General features: G+C 46.2%; 1 protein-coding gene across 1 annotated transcript in view; it reads left to right on the top strand.

The window, feature by feature from the left end:
• The first annotated feature begins 3,619 nt into the window (after nucleotides 1–3,619).
• LOC311107275 (annexin A6-like) overlaps nucleotides 3,620–14,721 on the top strand; it is a 96,072-nt gene continuing 84,970 nt past the window's right edge. The window contains exon 1 of the mRNA XM_084149755.1: nucleotides 3,620–3,682. The gene's annotated coding sequence lies outside the window, so the exon portion shown is untranslated. The remainder of the gene's footprint in view (nucleotides 3,683–14,721) is intronic.

Raw genomic sequence — 14,721 nt, 5'->3', positions numbered from 1 at the left:
AAAGTGACTAGTCAATCAGGATAGATAATAAACAGAGTAGCAGCAGCGTTGGTAGTTGAGGTAATATGTACATGTAGGTAGGGGTAAAAGTGACTAGTCAATCAGGATAGATAATAAACAGAGTAGCAGCAGCGTTGGTAGTTGAGGTAATATGTACATGTAGGTAGGGGTAAAAGTAACTAGTCAATCAGGATAGATAATAAACAGAGTAGCAGCAGCGTTGGTAGTTGAGGTAATATGTACCTCAACTACCAATTCGCATGCTGACTGCAGGAATGTCCACCAGAGCTGTTGCCAGAGAATTTGATGTTCATTTATCTACCATAAACCGCCTCCAACGTTGTTTTAGAGATTTTGGCAGTACATCCAACCGGCTTCAAAACCAATGACCACGTATAACCACGCCAGCCCAGGACCTCCACATCCGAATTCTTCACCTGCGGGATCGTCTGAGACCAGCCACCAGGACAGCTGATGAAACTGAGGAGTATTTCCGACTGTTATGAAGCCCTGTTGTGGGGAAAAACTCATTCTGACTGGCTGGGCCTGGCTCCCCAGTGGGTGGGCCTGGCCCCCAAGTTGGTGGGCCTATGCCCTCCCTGGCCCATCCATGGCTGCGCCCCTGCCCATTCATGTGGAATCCATAGATTAGGGCCTAATTTATTTCAATTGACTGATTTCCTAATATGAACTGTAACTCAGTAAAATCGTTGAAATTGTTGCATGTTGCGTTTATATTTTCGTTCAGTATTTGCTTCTGCTCGACAAAATATAATCTTGGTCGATCAAACAATCGACCAGTCGACTAATTGGGGTCAGCCCTAGTTCAGTTTAATTGAGATTTTTTAAAGAACAGACATGATCACATTCCCATGCAAAGGCATTGCATATAATAGTTTACATTTGTTTTAATTACATATCCTGCTGGATAGAAGTTCTGATTCCATTTAAAGAATTAATTTCTAAAAGAAAAGAAAGAAAAACCAACACACTGCTGTTGTCAGTATCCCTGTCTAGTTCAGATTTAGTAGACCTGTTGTCAGTATCACTGTCTAGTAGACCTGTTGTCAGTATCACTGTCTAGTAGACCTGTTGTCAGTATCACTGTCTAGTAGACCTGTTGTCAGTATCACTGTCTAGTAGACCTGTTGTCAGTATCACTGTCTAGTAGATCTGTTGTCAGTATCACTGTTTAGTAGATCTGTTGTCAGTATCACTGTCTAGTAGACCTGTTGTCAGTATCACTGTCTAGTAGATATGTTGTCAGTATCACTGTCTAGTAGACCTGTTGTCAGTATCACTGTCTAGTTCAGCTTTAGTAGACCTATATCTGCCTCTTGGCCTTCATCAGAGCATTTAAGATATCACCGACGTATTCCCACGCACCTGCAACAAGCAAACTCAAATGTGCAAGTTATTTTCCTATGAAGAATGGAGAATGACACATTATCAAACGCAGAGCCTATGGGGACCCAGAGCTCAGCATTGTATTGTGACTGGGGTGTGTTGGAGTGTGACTGGGGTGTGTTGGAGTGTGACTGGGGTGTGTTGGAGTGTGACTGGGATGTGTTGGAGTGTGACTGGGGTGTGTTGGAGTGTGACTGGGGTGTGTTGGAGTGTGACTGGGGTGTGTTGGAGTGTGACTGGGGTGTGTTGGAGTGTGACTGGGGTGTGTTGGAGTGTGACTGGGGTGTGTTGGAGTGTGACTGGGGTGTGTTGGAGTGTGACTGGGGTGTGTTGGAGTGTGACTGGGGTGTGTTGGAGTGTGACTGGGGTGTGTTGGAGTGTGACTGGGGTGTGTTGGAGTGTGACTGGGGTGTGTTGGAATGTGACTGGGGTGTGTTGGAGTGTGACTGGGGTGTGTTGGAGTGTGACTGGGGTGTGTTGGAGTGTGGCTGGGGTGTGTTGGAGTGTGACTGGGGTGTGTTGGAGTGTGACTGGGGTGTGTTGGAGTGTGACTGGGGTGTGTTGGAGTGTGACTGGGGTGTGTTGGAGTGTGACTGGGATGTGTTGGAGTGTGACTGGGGTGTGTTGGAGTGTGACTGGTGTGTGTTGGAGTGTGACTGGGGTGTGTTGGAGTGTGACTGGGGTGTGTTGGAGTGTGACTGGGGTGTGTTGGAGTGTGACTGGGGTGTGTTGGAGTGTGACTGGGGTGTGTTGGAGTGTGACTGGGGTGTGTTGGAGTGTGGCTGGGATGTGTTGGAGTGTGACTGGGGTGTGTTGGAGTGTGACTGGGGTGTGTTGGAGTGTGACTGGGGTGTGTTGGAATGTGACTGGGGTGTGTTGGAGTGTGACTGGGGTGTGTTGGAGTGTGACTGGGGTGTGTTGGAGTGTGGCTGGGGTGTGTTGGAGTGTGACTGGGGTGTGTTGGAGTGTGACTGGGGTGTGTTGGAGTGTGACTGGGGTGTGTTGGAGTGTGACTGGGGTGTGTTGGAATGTGACTGGGGTGTGTTGGAGTGTGACTGGGGTGTGTTGGAGTGTGGCTGGGGTGTGTTGGAGTGTGACTGGGGTGTGTTGGAGTGTGACTGGGGTGTGTTGGAGTGTGGCTGTGTTAATTCTCTCATCGTTGAGTCGGAAAGAGGCAGGACTTGCAGCTTATTCGACTCAAAGCACTGTGCTGGAAAACAGTGGTGACCCTAATCACTTACATTGTTTCCACTCTCACTTTGTAGAGTGGACATGTGGACAAAGTACAGACACTGTAGTGAGATACTGTATGTGGACAAAGTACAGACACTGTAGTGAGATACTGTATGTGGACAAAGTACAGACACTGTAGTGAGATACTGTATGTGGACAAACTACAGACACAGACTCCCTCAATATACACTAGGGGCTATATTTGGGCAATTTTCTAGAACATATTCTAATATAATAAAAACGAAATTGAAACACTTGTAAATTCATTTGAAATCTCCCAAACATTAAGTTATTTTATTTTCTATTCTGTTATTATAATTATTATTATTATTACAATATTGGCTATACTCTATTCTAAACAATGTATTTAACAAGCTCATAATCATATGAATGAGTCAACAGGAGGCACTATATGGAACTGCCTTAAGCTTCAACAAATTATTACCTTTCATTGCATCATACAGTAGAGTTAGATTAGAAAACGGGCGAGTAGCCTGCCCTAGACCTATCATCATTATTAGAGGACGAGGGAATTACATTGTCGTTAACGATCCCATCAAATCCATGAATTTGACATTTACAGTGATGGGGAGGTTAGGGGTTGGTTCCAGCTCATCTCTCTACTGACAAGTGTATGTAGGCTAGGAGCAGCCCGCCTGCCTGCGCTGCGCTGCGCTTGTTGATCAGTTCTGTCGTTTAGGCTTTTCGCATTTTATTGGTAGGAGGAGCCGCTTTCCTGTGATTGTCTGCCTCTTCTCTCTCTCTCTCTCTCTCTCTCTCTCTCTCTCTCTCTTAGCAGCTCTCTCATTTTTCTAAAGTTAAATATTCAAGCCTGTGAGCTTTCACGGACGGTGAGTGATTGCGCAGCCAGGGAGGTTCGCCGTTGCTTGCGTCGAGAGCCAGCGGAACAGAACATAGCAGAGCGACACTGTTTGTGTCACAACCGGGGCTCTTCCACTTCTGTTCGATCCAAGTGTTTCTTAACTTCGTTTTCGACTGTTTCAAGATGACAGAAGAAAATAATGTTGGGCATATAAAGCTGGTAGGTACCTCTAACCCCTCCCATCGCGCTGTCTCAGTGAGTGTTGGTCGGTTTCAGGTTTATTCTGCAGTGCTTGGTGGGGAAACGCAAGTCTGAGAATTGAACTGGGAGAAGAAAGTAGGCTACTTTAGCTATTATTTGGAAATCACTGCGTAACCTTCTCCTATTTGGGTTGCTCTTTCGCTTTGTGTGAGAGAGGATCTGAATCAGTGGAAAGAGTTGAGACAATCAAAATGAATAGGCTATGTCAGAGGTATGCTGGCTGTTATTGAAATAATCTTAACCGGAATGCATTATAACTTTAAATAGACCGATTGGAATAGAACTTTCTCATATTGTGTTCTTAATAGATGTTCTAAAGTTCCGCTGGATCCAGTGTTTGTTTTGGCAATCGAAGCATTGTGTTGATCGGTTGTTGTTCTGGCTTCCATAGCCTACGGTAGCCTATAGCCTATGAACGAAACAAACAACAATCCTATTGCACGTGTATGCTATGTGGGCTAATGATTTGTGCCATTACGCATAGACGGACTGTCATTTGATTAACAGTGGCAATTATGGATAACCGCTGTCATTCCAATGATCAATAGAATATAATGAGTCAATAGCTAGCTGTTATCGTCCCGTGCCTTTGGAATGTGTGGTTTGTCATGATGTGCCATTTAGTGGACAATAGCCCTGTTGTCTGACTCTGAACATAAGCTACTGTTAGCCCAAAGGCCGGCAGCCGGCGATATTGAGTAATTTTCATCTTACCGTCCAAACGCATTGTATGCAGCCGGCAATAGGCTACATTCGTACCACTCGTGGACCAGTTCATACCTAAAACATTCACAATTCAGGCTGCATAGGCATCGATTTCCTACTTAACTGTTTTTAATGGTGGGAAAATCCCGTGGAAAATATGCATACTTTCCTTATGAAACATCATTTTCTACCACCATGCTAGTGGCTAAATGCTAATCACAGATGTTGTGTATTGTGTTCAGCCAGTTCTGTATTTTTCACCCCTAACCTGTATCACATTAGTGGAAACCAAGACTATTATCAGGGCGGGTCTGCCGGTTTGACTAGCAGAAGTGACTTTTTCGTAGCGGGTTAAGAAAATGGTTAGCTCAAATGCAAGAATTCTCCCCGACCTGACTCAAACATTTTTTACATTTTAGTCATTTAGCAGACGCTCTTATCCAGAGCGACTTACAGTTAGTGAGTGCATACATCATTTTTTTTGTTATTTTTCATACTGGTCCCCCGTGGGAATCGAACCCACAACCCTGGCGTTGCAAACACCATGCTCTACAGTCCCTGCCGCTGGGCCAATTGGTGGCGGCCGGCTACAACAGAGCGCACTGGATTCGAACCAGGATCTCTAGTGGCACAGCGATGCAGTGCCTTAGACCACTGCGCCACTCGGGAGTTCCGTATCTAGCTACGACCAGGTCTGCCCTGAGAGCAGTCTTGGTTTCCACTAATGTGATGCTGCTAAAAATAACCCCTGGTCTGATAGTTTCAACCTGATTGGCTGAACATGATTACACAACATCCGGGATTAGAATTTAGCCACTCTAGCATGGCAGTGGAAAACGGTGTCTCGTAAGGAAAGTCCGCATATTAACCCCCAAATGTTCTCCTTCTCGCAATTTAAATAAAGTTAAAGAGGAAGTCGAAGCCTATGCAACCTGAATGGAGAATGTTTAAGGTACGAACCAGTCCACGAGGGATACGAATGTAGGGAATTGGGTGCCATTTGGGATGAAGCCCCATCATCCTATTGCATGAAGCCCATCATCCTATTGCATGAAGCCCATCATCCTATTGCATGAAGCCCATCATCCTATTGCACTGCAAGAGACCAACATATTAGTCCCCTGTAGCTCAGTTGGTAGGGCATGGCGCTTGCAACACCAGGGTTGTGGGTTCGTTTCCCACGGGGGGCCAGTATGAAAATGTATGCACTCACTAACTGTAAGTCGCTCTGGATAAGAGCGTCTGCTAAATAACTAAAATGTAAAATGTACAATGCTTGAGAACTAAGACAAGATCACTTAATTATTTTAGGATACGAGACACAAATCTCTGCCAATTTAAGGGTTGAAATGTGATGTTTTTTTTTTGACAACTTGCAACTCATGCTGTCCAGCAAATACAATATGTCTGCCAATAAATGTATACAGTATGTGCAACGCCAGGGTTGTGGGTTCGATTCCCACGGGGGGGGGGGGGCAGTATGAAAAAAATAAAAATAATGTATGCACTCACTAACTGTAAGTCGCTCTGGATAAGAGCGTCTGCTAAATGACTAAAATGTAAATGTAAATGTAATGTATCGCCGGCTGCATATAATGCGTTTGGACGGTACGATGAAAACGACTCCATATCGCCATCTGCAGGCCTTTGGGGATAGGCTACTGGACAGTTCCGGCGACTTGTCTTTTGCATTCCTGAAGATGTAAATCAAAGCGTATCTCTGATGTTCCTAAAATATTCTGTTCATTCACGACATTTTTGATAAGCAATCGAGCTCAGCTCAAGGTTTGACTTTGAAAATCAAAACTCATACAGTCAGCAGAGCAAGCCCTGTAATAAATCTGTGGCGAGAAAATGATCCGGGTTCCACTGCTCAGTACTCGCTGGCAGTGGCACAACGCTCACGTTGAAAATGTCATGTTGATTTGAATTTGACGTATAGATCTAATTCTCTCACGTCAATTTATCATGCTTTACATGGGCTCAACAATATAATAATAAGATTGACCGTTGTAATTGTTTTAATGTGTTGTGTTGTGTTGTCCTGAGTGTGCTGACTGGCCCCCTCCCAAAAGAGGTTTCTAACCTCAAGGGTCTTTTTCTGGTTAAAGTAAAAAAAAAAAAAAAAAAAAGTAAAAAAAAAAAAAAATAAACGGCTCTAGACAATGTTGTGATGTTGAAGTATTGGATACCTTATGGGTATTCCCCTGTAGCTCAGTTGGTAGAGCATTTGCGCTTGCAACGCCAGGGTTGTGGGTTCGTTTCCCACGGGGGGCCAGTATGAAAAATTTATGCACTCACTAACTGTAAGTAGCTCTGGATAAGAGCGTCTGCTAAATGACGTAAATGTAAAAATGGATTTGAGTAGAAAATCATATTAGCAGCTCTCATGATGTGATGCATATCTGGAGGATTAACATGATACTGTTGCATGCCCTACAGTATAATATGTCAAAACTTACAGCCAATGCTTTAATAACATTTTTAAAATAATGAAATGTACTGTGGTCCCTTATGGTTACAGCCGCTTTTCTCTTTCTGTTTTCTTTCTTCTTCAAATGGACCTTTTAACCTGGCCTATAATCCTGGCCTTTTATCCTGGCCTATTATCCTGGCCTATTATCCTGGCCTATTATCCTGGCCTATTATCCTGGCCTATTATCCTGGCCTTTTATCCTGGCCTTTTATCCTGGCCTATTATCCTGGCCTTTTATCCTGGCCTATTATCCTGGCCTTTTATCCTAGCCTATTATCCTGGCCTTTTATCCTGGCCTATTATCCTGGCCTTTTATCCTGGCCTATTATCCTGGCCTTTTATCCTAGCCTATTATCCTGGCCTATTATCCTGGCCTTTTATCCTGGCCTATTATCCTGGCCTATTATCCTGGCCTATTATCCTGGCCTATTAACCTGGCCTATTTACTGCAGCCTGCTGCATCAGAGTGCTGTTTTACTACCAAGCAGGTCATACAGTATTTCTAGATGGAATGTATCATTATATCTCTCATCTCAGGAAAGTCTGAGAGAGAAACTAACCGAATTCAGTAGCCCCAACAGCCCATAACAGCCAATCAGTGTCTGTCTAAAGAGGCAACAGCATACTGTACTGTAGAGTGGATTAGGTTAGGGTGTCCTGGCTCCAGTCCTACTGTAGAGTGGATTGGGTTAGGGTGTCCTGGCTCCAGCCCTACTGTAGAGTGGATTAGGTTAGGGTGTCCTGGCTCCAGCCCTACTGTATACTGTACTGTAGAGTGGATTAGGTTAGGGTGTCCTGGCTCCAGCCCTACTGTAGAGTGGATTGGGTTAGGGTGTCCTGGCTCCAGCCCTACTGTATACTGTACTGTAGAGTGGGTTAGGTTAGGGTGTCCTGGCTCCAGCCCTACTGTATACTGTACTGTAGAGTTCATTAGGTTAGGGTGTCCTGGCTCCAGTCCTACTGTATACTGTACTGTAGAGTTCATTAGGTTAGGGTGTCCTGGCTCCAGCCCTACTGTATACTGTACTGTAGAGTTCATTAGGTTAGGGTGTCCTGGCTCCAGCCCTACTGTATACTGTACTGTAGAGTTCATTAGGTTAGGGTGTCCTGGCTCCAGTCCTACTGTAGAGTGGATTAGGTTAGGGTGTCCTGGCTCCAGCCCTACTGTATACTGTACTGTAGAGTGAATTAGGTTAGGGTGTCCAGGCTCCAGCCCTACTGTAGAGTGGATTAGGTTAGGGTGTCCTGGCTCCAGCCCTACTGTATACTGTACTGTAGAGTTCATTAGGTTAGGGTGTCCTGGCTCCAGTCCTACTGTAGAGTGGATTAGGTTAGGGTGTCCTGGCTCCAGCCCTACTGTATACTGTACTGTAGAGTTCATTAGGTTAGGGTGTCCTGGCTCCAGCCCTACTGTATACTGTACTGTAGAGTTCATTAGGTTAGGGTGTCCTGGCTCCAGCCCTACTGTATACTGTACTGTAGAGTGGATTAGGTTAGGGTGTCCTGGCTCCAGCCCTACTGTAGAGTGGATTAGGTTAGGGTGTCCTGGCTCCAGCCCTACTGTATACTGTACTGTAGAGTGGATTAGGTTAGGGTGTCCTGGCTCCAGCCCTACTGTATACTGTACTGTAGAGTTCATTAGGTTAGGGTGTCCTGGCTCCAGCCCTACTGTATACTGTACTGTAGAGTTCATTAGGTTAGGGTGTCCTGGCTCCAGCCCTACTGTATACTGTACTGTAGAGTTCATTAGGTTAGGGTGTCCTGGCTCCAGCCCTACTGTATACTGTACTGTAGAGTTCATTAGGTTAGGGTGTCCTGGCTCCAGCCCTACTGTATACTGTACTGTAGAGTGGATTAGGTTAGGGTGTCCTGGCTCCAGCCCTACTGTATACTGTACTGTAGAGTGGATTAGGTTAGGGTGTCCTGGCTCCAGCCCTGCTGTATAGTGGATTAGGTTAGGGTGTCCTGGCTCCAGCCCTACTGTATACTGTACTGTAGAGTTCATTAGGTTAGGGTGTCCTGGCTCCAGCCCTACTGTATACTGTACTGTAGAGTGGATTAGGTTAGGGTGTCCTGGCTCCAGCCCTACTGTATACTGTACTGTAGAGTTCATTAGGTTAGGGTGTCCTGGCTCCAGCCCTACTGTATACTGTACTGTAGAATTCATTAGGTTAGGGTGTCCTGGCTCCAGTCCTACTGTATACTGTACTGTAGAGTTCATTAGGTTAGGGTGTCCTGGCTCCAGCCCTACTGTAGAGTTCATTAGGTTAAGGTGTCCTGGCTCCAGTACTACTGTATACTGTACAGTAGAGTTCATTAGGTTAGGGTGTCCTGGCTCCAGCCCTACTGTAGAGTGGATTAGGTTAGGGTGTCCTGGCTCCAGCCCTACTGTATACTGTACTGTAGAGTTCATTAGGTTAGGGTGTCCTGGCTCCAGCCCTACTGTATACTGTACTGTAGAGTTCATTAGGTTAGGGTGTCCTGGCTCCAGTCCTACTGTATACTGTACTGTAGAGTTCATTAGGTTAGGGTGTCCTGGCTCCAGCTCTACTGTATACTGTACTGTAGAGTTCATTAGGTTAGGGTGTCCTGGCTCCAGCCCTACTGTATACTGTACTGTAGAGTTCATTAGGTTAGGGTGTCCTGGCTCCAGTCCTACTGTATACTGTACTGTAGAGTGGATTAGGTTAGGGTGTCCTGGCTCCAGCTCTACTGTATACTGTACTGTAGAGTTCATTAGGTTAGGGTGTCCTGGCTCCAGCCCTACTGTATACTGTACTGTAGAGTTCATTAGGTTAGGGTGTCCTGGCTCCAGCCCTACTGTATACTGTACTGTAGAGTTCATTAGGTTAGGGTGTCCTGGCTCCAGCCCTACTGTATACTGTACTGTAGAGTTCATTAGGTTAGGGTGTCCTGGCTCCAGTCCTACTGTATACTGTACTGTAGAGTGGATTAGGTTAGGGTGTCCTGGCTCCAGCCCTACTGTAGAGTTCATTAGGTTAGGGTGTCCTGGCTCCAACCCTACTGTAGAGTTCATTAGGTTAGGGTGTCCTGGCTCCAGCCCTACTGTATACTGTACTGTAGAGTTCATTAGGTTAGGGTGTCCTGGCTCCAGTCCTACTGTATACTGTACTGTAGAGTGGATTAGGTTAGGGTGTCCTGGCTCCAGCCCTACTGTAGAGTGGATTAGGTTAGGGTGTCCTGGCTCCAGCCCTACTGTATACTGTACTGTAGAGTGGATTAGGTTAGGGTGTCCTGGCTCCAGCCCTACTGTATACTGTACTGTAGAGTGGATTAGGTTAGGGTGTCCTGGCTCCAGTCCTACTGTATACTGTACTGTAGAGTGGATTAGGTTAGGGTGTCCTGGCTCCAGCCCTACTGTATACTGTACTGTAGAGTGGATTAGGTTAGGGTGTCCTGGCTCCAGCCCTACTGTATACTGTACTGTAGAGTGGATTAGGTTAGGGTGTCCTGGCTCCAGCCCTACTGTATACTGTACTGTAGAGTGGATTAGGTTAGGGTGGCCTGGCTCCAGCCCTACTGTATACTGTACTGTAGAGTTCATTAGGTTAGGGTGTCCTGGCTCCAGTCCTACTGTATACTGTACTGTAGAGTGGATTAGGTTAGGGTGTCCTGGCTCCAGCCCTACTGTATACTGTACTGTAGAGTGGATTAGGTTAGGGTGTCCTGGCTCCAGCCCTACTGTATACTGTACTGTAGAGTGGATTAGGTTAGGGTGTCCTGGCTCCAGTCCTGCTGTATACTGTACTGTAGAGTTCATTAGGTTAGGGTGTCCTGGCTCCAGCTCTACTGTATACTGTACTGTAGAGTGGATTAGGTTAGGGTGTCCTGGCTCCAGCCCTACTGTATACTGTACTGTAGAGTTCATTAGGTTAGGGTGTCCTGGCTCCAGTCCTACTGTAGAGTGGATTAGGTTAGGGTGTCCTGGCTCCAGCCCTACTGTATACTGTACTGTAGAGTTCATTAGGTTAGGGTGTCCTGGCTCCAGTCCTACTGTATACTGTACTGTAGAGTGGGTTCGGTTAGGGTGTCCTGGCTCCAGCCCTACTGTATACTGTACTGTAGAGTGGATTAGGTTAGGGTGTCCTGGCTCCAGTCCTACTGTAGAGTGGATTAGGTTAGGGTGTCCTGGCTCCAGCCCTACTGTATACTGTACTGTAGAGTTCATTAGGTTAGGGTGTCCTGGCTCCAGCCCTACTGTATACTGTACTGTAGAGTTCATTAGGTTAGGGTGTCCTGGCTCCAGCCCTACTGTATACTGTACTGTAGAGTGGATTAGGTTAGGGTGTCCTGGCTCCAGCCCTACTGTATACTGTACTGTAGAGTGGATTAGGTTAGGGTGTCCTGGCTCCAGCCCTACTGTATACTGTACTGTAGAGTGGATTAGGTTAGGGTGTCCTGGCTCCAGCCCTACTGTATACTGTACTGTAGAGTGGATTAGGTTAGGGTGTCCTGGCTCCAGCCCTACTGTATACTGTACTGTAGAGTGGATTAGGTTAGGGTGTCCTGGCTCCAGCCCTACTGTAGAGTTCATTAGGTTAGGGTGTCCTGGCTCCAGTCCTACTGTATACTGTACTGTAGAGTGGATTAGGTTAGGGTGTCCTGGCTCCAGCCCTACTGTATACTGTACTGTAGAGTTCATTAGGTTAGGGTGTCCTGGCTCCAGCCCTACTGTATACTGTACTGTAGAGTTCATTAGATTAGGGTGTCCTGGCTCCAGTCCTACTGTAGAGTGGATTAGGTTAGGGTGTCCTGGCTCCAGCCCTACTGTATACTGTACTGTAGAGTGGATTAGGTTAGGGTGTCCTGGCTCCAGCCCTACTGTAGAGTGGATTAGGTTAGGGTGTCCTGGCTCCAGCCCTACTGTATACTGTACTGTAGAGTTCATTAGGTTAGGGTGTCCTGGCTCCAGCCCTACTGTATACTGTACTGTAGAGTTCATTAGGTTAGGGTGTCCAGGCTCCAGCCCTACTGTATACTGTACTGTAGAGTGGATTAGGTTAGGGTGTCCTGGCTCCAGCCCTACTGTATACTGTACTGTAGAGTTCATTAGGTTAGGGTGTCCTGGCTCCAGCCCTACTGTATACTGTACTGTAGAGTTCATTAGGTTAGGGTGTCCTGGCTCCAGCCCTACTGTATACTGTACTGTAGAGTGGATTAGGTTAGGGTGTCCTGGCTCCAGTCCTGCTACTGCTGTGCAGGCTATTACTGTATCTCCCCTTCTCTCTCTACTAACATGACATGACAACCCTCTTTAGCTCCGTTTCACATCAGCCAAATCAGACTTCTTGTTCGTGTTTCAATCCCTAACAAAGAAGTACTGATGACTAGCTTGTTATAAAGCGTTCTAGTTTGAATTCACCGTACGGTAGATTCCTCCTGACTGTGTTTTCTGTGTCCCAAGTGGCACCCTATTCACTATACTTTATAGAGCCCTATGGACCCTGGTCGAAAGTAGTGCACTATGTAGGGAATAGGGTGCCATTTGGGACACTACCTGTGTTTGCCTGCTCTCTCTGTACTCAGTAGGGGGGTTAGAGTAGGAGATGGACCACTACTGTGACAGGCAGAAAACAGTGTGTGGTCTGGCCCTGTTTTTGCTTCAATATTGCCCTGTTGTTGTTGTTGTTGTTGTTGTTGTGGCTGTTGTATAAACCTCCAGGGGACAGTCTGGGGAGTTGGACGGATCAACCTATACCTTAAACGGTTCTATTGTTGTATAACCGCTGTGTTGACCCTTGAGATACAAACTGTTCTGTGTGCAGTACACACACCGTACAGAAGAGCCTCTGATATAACAGCTGAAATGGATATGTCTCAAATGCCACCCTATTAAAAATAGGAGAAGAAGCAGAAGAATACTTTATTGTCAGTTAACTTGCAGAGAATGGAGATCTGGCTTCATGCTCACAACCTAACAGTGCACTGGATAGGGAATAGGGTGTCCATTTATCTGATATGACAGCTGAAACAAGCTGGACATTCTGTAGATGTGGTTAGGTTTTTATTTTATTTTTTATGACCGCATGGCAAATTGAATGAACTTGATGGGAGAATTGGTTATGGTTGGAGCTAAATGGATATCTATCTATCCTGTTTAGCCTAGTCCGCATCGCACCGGGGGGACTGATAGGGGACACACACACACACACACACACACACACACACACACACACACACTATGACATGGCTAGCCTCTCACCACACAGCACCAGCGGTGGTAATAGGATCAGTCTTGTCTGGGCTTCTACAGCAGGTGCTGTCCCTCAGAGCAGACATGAATCTGACATCCCGGCATGTTGACATCCCATTACCCTCATTCAGACTGTGTCCCAAATGGCACCCTATATAGTGCACTTTGACGAGAGCCCAGTATTTCAACCCATAGTGCTCTGGTCGAAAGTAGTGATCGAGACTGTAGACATGTTAGTCATGGCAGCATGGGACTCTGGGCCCCATCCCACCCATAGAGACTGTAGACATGTTAGTCATGGCAGCATGGGACTCTGGCCCCATCCCACCCATAGAGACTGTAGACATGTTAGTCATGGCAGCATGGGACTCTGGGCCCCATCCCACCCATAGAGACTGTAGACATGTTAGTCATGGCAGCATGGGACTCTGGCCCCATCCCACCCATAGAGACTGTAGACATGTTAGTCCCAGCAGCATGGGACTCTGGCCCCATCCCACCCATCACTGCTTCTACTGTTGAGTTCCAAACTCCAGAGATTCCAGTAATTCTTCAGTTTAACAGTTCAGATAAATCATTTAGGCAGAGGGACTGCATTGTGTTGAATGAAAACAGCATGTTCAGTGCTGGGTGGTAGCTAGGTACATACTGCTGTTAAATGAAGCAAGTAAAACTCCTCTGTATTGGACAAATGTTAAGTCTTGGATGAGCAATTCTGTTTAAATTTTTTGTCATTTAGCAGACGCTCTTATCCAGAGCGACTTACATGAGCAATTAGGGTTAAATGCCTTGCTCAAGGGCACATCGACAGATTTTTCACCTAGTCGGGTCGGGGATTAGAACCAGCGACCTTTCGGTTATTGGCACAACGCTCTTAACCACTAAGCTACCTGCCGCCCCAATCTCAATATCAGTGCTATTATTCATTGTTATACGGTAGAGAGAACAGTGCTTAATTTGAGCCGGATCCCACCGGAATAGGATCCGGTACCTCTCTGTTTTAGTTCCGTACCCTATTTGTCCGGATCCGGCACCTCTCCGTTTTAGTTCCGTACCCTATTTGTCCGGATCCGGTACCTCTCATGGCATGAAAAATTATTGACACTTTTTGCTATGTAAAGATTATAATAAAAGCGATCAAAGTTCATTCGAGTTGCCTCTTCGTTAATTCTCCTTCGGGTTGGGCCGGCCCGGGCTTACTCATTGTAACATATTTTTTAGAACAGGGCTTCCCAACCCCTCTTCCTGCAGATCTGCCGTCCTGTGGGTTTTCAGTCCAACCCTAATTTAACACACCTGATTCTACTTATTAGCTGCTCAACAAGACCTTAACTAGCTGAATCAGATACGCTAAATTAGGGTTGGACTGAAAACCTACAGGACAGTAGATCTCCAGGAAGAGGGTTGGGCTGCCCTGTGTTTAGACCAACGCCTGGCCGTGTGAGAAGCGCGCCTGTATCTCTCACAGAACTAGAATGAGATTCACTTTCTATAATCTCTCTCTCTCTCTCTGCTCTAGTAGACATGAGCCTGCAACTCATTTCTCCAGCGTTGCACGGCATCATTTATTTCCTTATAGAATCATAGCCGCGTGACGTGAAG

The sequence above is a fragment of the Coregonus lavaretus genome, assembly GCF_964263955.1.
Source record: "Coregonus lavaretus genome assembly, chromosome: 32".
NCBI classification, from domain to species: Eukaryota; Metazoa; Chordata; class Actinopteri; order Salmoniformes; family Salmonidae; genus Coregonus; species Coregonus lavaretus.
The sequence above is the reverse complement of the archived record's forward strand: the minus strand, read 5'-3'. Positions and strand labels throughout refer to the sequence as shown.